General features: G+C 44.4%; 1 long non-coding RNA gene across 1 annotated transcript; it reads right to left on the minus strand.

The window, feature by feature from the left end:
- Nucleotides 1-228: 228 nt before the first annotated feature.
- On the minus strand, nt 229-5,034 carry LOC121923773. The gene is made up of 3 exons (XR_006102461.1): nt 4,698-5,034; nt 3,295-3,373; nt 229-596 (listed from the first exon to the last, which is right to left on the minus strand). It is a non-coding gene; the product is annotated as an uncharacterized LOC121923773 (long non-coding RNA).
- Nucleotides 5,035-5,407: the final 373 nt, after the last annotated feature.

Below are 5,407 nucleotides of genomic sequence, written 5' to 3' on the forward strand. Positions count from 1 at the left end.
GCTGCTATAAACGAATAATTCCGCTTGATAGCCTTCTCTAATCCCTTTCTTTCTTTCTTTCTTCTCCCCATCCCTCTTTCTTTATTTTCTTTTTTCCGGCAGAATTGAAAGTGGAAAGAGAGAGAGGGATACATACATACATACATACATACATATATAATATATATTAACAAGTGGGAAATGTTTCTCCTCCGCTTTTCCGAAACAGTTAGAGAAGGATTGCTCCAAATTATTATTATTATTATTATTATTATTATTATTATTATTACACTTTATTTCAACCAACTCCCCTGCAATCCCTCTCTCTCTCATTTCGTAGGCTTTGCAGATAGGACTCCCAAATAAATAAATACATAAATAAAATATATATTTTTAATTTTTTTAAAATTGTTAATCAAACTATTCTACACAGGTTCAAATGGACAGCTTTGCATTTTCCACAACATCGGAATATATATACTGTATATATATTTATTCAACTATATATATATAAAGTTGAATAAATCCCTGTGTCCCAGAGGCGGGCTGGGGATCGTTGCTGCTGCCGTTTGTAACGCGTTGGTTTCAGACGTTTCCGAACTCAGTCCTGGAATAAACTGTCGAGAGAGAGGTTGAGAGAGAGAGAGAGAGAGAATGGAAGAAAGGTGGGTTTGAAAGGCTATTTGGAAAGGCTATATTTCCCGGGATTTATCCCCCCCCCCCAGCCTCCTGTGCAGAGGAGAGGGTTTCTCAGTCACTTGTTGTTGTTGTTGCTTGAAGGCAGGAAGGAAGTTTACTAATTTAATTTAATTTAATTTTTTAAAGAAAGACAGAGAAAAGAATGAGGCGTTAAGGAAGGGGAGGGAAGGAGCTGTTCTCTATCCCCGCTCGATTTCTCAGCTGGAATTCTGTTTTTAATATTTTGGAAAAAAAAACTATTTTTGAGAGAGAGACACAGTGGAGCTGCTTTTCCTCCTCCTCCTCCTCCTCCTCCTCCTCCCTCTCCTCCTTCTCCTTATTCCTCTCCTCCTTCCTCTTCTTCTTCCTCTCCTCCTCCTCCTCCTTCATCTCCTTCTCCTTCTCCTTCTTCTTCTTCTTCTTCTTCTTCTTCTTCTTCTTCTTCTTCTTCTTCCTCTCCTCCTCCTTTTTCTTCCTCTTCTTCTTCCTCTCCTCCTCCTCCTTCCCTCTAATTCCCCCCTTTTCTCTTATTTTTGGGGCTGGTCGCCTCCACACCTGGATCACTCCACTTCACCTTCCAAACCCTCTTTTTTTTGGAGGGGAGCTTGTTGTCTTTTGGTTCTTTATCAAAAGAATCAAAAGCTTGATCCTTTCCCTCCGATGTCCGATCTCCCCCATCAGCCCAAAGGAAATGACTCCCCGCGATGAAACCCTCTCCTCGCTCGCCGGCTGGGAGTAAGTGGCATTCAACCCAATAGGGCTGCCTTCCCAGCAGAGAGCACAGCCTTGGGCTGTAATATAGGGGGGGGGGGGGAGTGGCAGTTTCCCCCCCCAATTATAAAGGTTACGGAGGGCTTAAAAGGAGGGTAACCACAAAAGACTACCTGTTGTGTTGTTGTTGTTGTTGTTACATTAATTTATGAATAGTATTAATATTAGTATTAATATTCAGGCGTTGGTGGAGAGCTTAGGAGGCTGGTGACGACTAACAACAACTACTATTTATATTTATAATTACATTATTTTATGCATATTCTTCTTCTTATCATCATCATCATCATCATTACATTCTTTTCTGTATAGTATTAGTATTAGCATTAATACTGAGGCGGTGGTAGAGGGCTTAGGAGGCTGGTGACAACTAACAACAACAACTATTATTATTACACACTTTTAAGTTTATTATTCTTATTATTATTATTAAACTTATTATTTTATAGGCGATGGTAGAGAGTGGAGATGCTCAATGGAAGCCGCGGGATTCTTTTCCTTTCTATTCCTTTCTCTCTGGATCGTGGAGCCTGGAGGCGGTGGCTGTCTCTTTGGATCCCCCTTGAGGAGGGCTTCTCTTTCTGACCCTGATCCCCTCTAAAGCCCTGAATTAACGGGGACGGGATTCATTACTACCCCCCCCAAAAAAAACCCCTTCCTTTTAAAAAGAATAAGTAATAGTTTGGGTTTTCCTCTCCTTCCACCGATCCCCAGGAGAAGGAAGGAAGGAAGGAAGGAAGGAAGGGCTCTCACCTCCCCCAAGGCCACCGGAGGGAGAGGCCCTGGGGATTGCCCCTGGGCCCCCTGGGAAGGAAAGGGGCGCCAGGGGCAGCCAGGGCAGGGCTGGGAAAAGACCCTCAAGAGGCAAAGGGAGAAAGCCCCCCGGCCAGCCTCCCGGAGAAAGTCGAGTTCGTTGGCTGGGTGGCTGCCTCGCCTGGACACCGCTTTCTTTTTCTTTTTCTCTTCTTTCTTTTGCTCGTTCGTTCTTTTTTCTTTCTCTTCCTTCCTTCCTTTTTCTTCTTCCCCTTCCTTCCTTCCTTCCTTCCTTCCTTCTCGTTTTCTTTACCTTCCTTCCTTTCTCTTTCTCATTTCCCTTCTCCTTCCTTCCTTCCTTCCTTCCTTCCTTTCCTTTCTCCTTGTTTTCCTCATTCCTTCCTTCCTTCCCTCCTTCTCATTTTCTTCATCTTCCTTCCTTTCTCCGTCTCATTTTCCTTTTCCTTCCTTCCTTCCCTCCCCCTCTTCTTCCCTCCCTCCCTCCCTCCTTTTCTCCTTTTTTCTAAAGCAACAACTCACCCAAAACTATCCAGGGAAACTATATCGGAGTTTCCCTTGGAGTGTCTATTAAAGATGCCTCTCGATAAGGATTCCAGGCTCCTGAGGCTCCAATTGTCAAAGATGGGGGCAACTTTCTCTTTTCCTCTCCCTCTTTCTCTCTCTCTCACTCACTTTTCCTTTTTCACACTTCGCCTTCCTCCCTTCCCTTCCTCCAGCTCCCTAGTTCCAAAAACGGACTCAAGGGCTGTTTTCCTCAGGGCTTTTCTTTCTTTCTTTCTTTCTTTCTTTCTTTCTCTTCTTCCTCCCTTTGTCCTTCACCGTTCAGAGTTGAGTTGATTAAAGCACATTAATAACGGGCGGAAAAGGGAATAAATCAAAGCCTGGCTCCAAAGGACAAGAGAAAGGGAGAGAGAAAGAGAAAGAGAAAAGAGAAAGCGGGCAACTCTGTCTGGAGCGGACAGGTGCGCCTTGAATTGCCTCCTGGGCAGCTGGGAAAAGACCCGCTTCTTTGGCTGCCTCGCCTTCCTCTGCTTCGCCTCCTCTTCTTTCCCCTCTCAAGGGGGAAAAAAGAGATGTATTTAATATACTTACCTATTAGTTGGTTAAAAATAATCTAGGCAAAGAAAGAGCCGGTCTCAGCAGATTTGTCTGGAAGGGAGACCCAGAATTGCTAGGAAAAGAAGAAAAGAATGAAACCATGTTTGGCGGATCAGTTCCTCCATCCCCATGAAGCCGCTGCTTCATCCTTGGGAAGGATCCTCTGCACAGGATCGGGGCCCAAGAAGAAGCCACAGGATCGTTCGTTCAGGTCGCATTGGAGAGAGAAAACCCTCTTAGTTTTAACCAGGCAGAAGCACAGAACCTGCTTTCCAACAATCTCTATGTTTGTGTGTGCAATGGTAGCAAAACAGTCCTGCTTTGCTTTCCCTGTGGCCCCAACTCACAGCACAAACCAACACACACACTTCAAGTCGAGAAATAAACCCCATCCGACCCAAGGCAGCCCCTTGCCTCTTCTTCCAGGGAACTCCTCCTGGATCCCTAAGGCTTCCCAAAGCTTCCGACCGACGAAGAAAAGAAAGAGAAATTCTCAAAATATTGGAGAAGGGTCGAGCCCTTGCAGCTCTTGCGCCCAGGAGACAATGGCAGCCCATTGGGGCAGTGTGTGTGTGTGTGTGTGTGTGTGTGTGTGTAGGGGGGGGAACACACACTCACAAAGAGACACACTCTCTCTAAAACACACAACAGACACACACACCCCTGGAGATTTTGCTCCTCTTGGCAGACTCCTGGGCATAGAATAGAATAGAATAGAATAGAATAGATCTATCTATATTATTTATTTATTATGATATTTATACCCCGCCCTTCAGCCCTAACACACACACACACACATAGATAGATAGATAGATAGATAGATAGATAGATAGATAGATAGATAGATACATAGATTAGGTAGATGGATGGACAGATAGATTAGAAACATGGATACATAAAATAGATACTGTAGATAGACATATTTATACCTATATCTATGTCCTTATACACACACACACACACACATACATAGATACATACTTTAGATAGATAGATAGATAGACAGATAGATAGATAGAACAGATAGATTAAATAGATAAATATAGATCTATCTATACCTATACCTATACACAAACATACATAAATACATACATACATAGATTACATAGATAGATAGATAGATCTATACCGATATGTCTATATATATATACACACACACACACACACACACACACACACACATACATATATAGATTAGATAGATTTCATAGATTAGATAGATTAGATACATAGATACATAGATAGATGAAATAGATTAGATAAGATAGATAGATTCTATCTATACCTATATCTATAGTCTTTATATGCACACATATGCATACATAGATACACAGATACACATACACACATAGATTAGATAGACAGACAGACAGATCTTTGTACACACACATACATACCTCTCGTTCTCCGACTCTGGCGATCAGGGTTCGGATCCTGGAAACCCACTAGGGGTGGCCTTTGTTACACTCTCTCAGCCTCAAGAGCTGGCAATGACACACACCCCCTTCTCTGCAGCCAGCAGATCCCCTGCTAGGTAGGAGATCTCTCTGAGCTGGAAAGGACTTGAAAAGGCTCCCAAGGCACAACAAACCTTTGCAGCCTCCTCAGGAGCAGCCCCAGAAAGCATCAGCAGACCAGCTCCTTTCCCTGCAGTATTCTCATCCCGTCCAAGACTGCAAGAGACATCATCCCCAATGGATGATGCTTGAGCAGGTGGCTAAAGCTGGGAACATACCCAAGCCTTTCAGTGGCACAAAAGGCACCCCCCAAGCCATCCCCTCCCCAAACCCTCCCCTCCTCTTCCCCCCTCCTTTTCTTCCCCCACTCTCTCTTTCTCATTCTTCTCCATCATTCATTCTCACTTAGTCGAGGCACCCTATTATTACCCCCCCTTTGGAAAACAGCGTCAGGGACCCACCTCGGAGGTAATGGAGGAGGGGGAGATGGCGGGTTGGTGAGGGGGAGAGGGAAGATCCCCCCAGAGGAGGGGGGCACTCAGATCCTGGCAGAATGCTTTGTCCTTTTTGCCCCTGCAGAGAAGCTGGCAAAGGTTAGGATGCTCAGGGTGAGCCATTCATAGGGCCATTCATGGGTCCCAAGGGGGTGA

The sequence above is a fragment of the Sceloporus undulatus genome, chromosome 2 (assembly GCF_019175285.1).
Source record: "Sceloporus undulatus isolate JIND9_A2432 ecotype Alabama chromosome 2, SceUnd_v1.1, whole genome shotgun sequence".
Lineage (NCBI taxonomy): Eukaryota > Metazoa > Chordata > Lepidosauria > Squamata > Phrynosomatidae > Sceloporus > Sceloporus undulatus.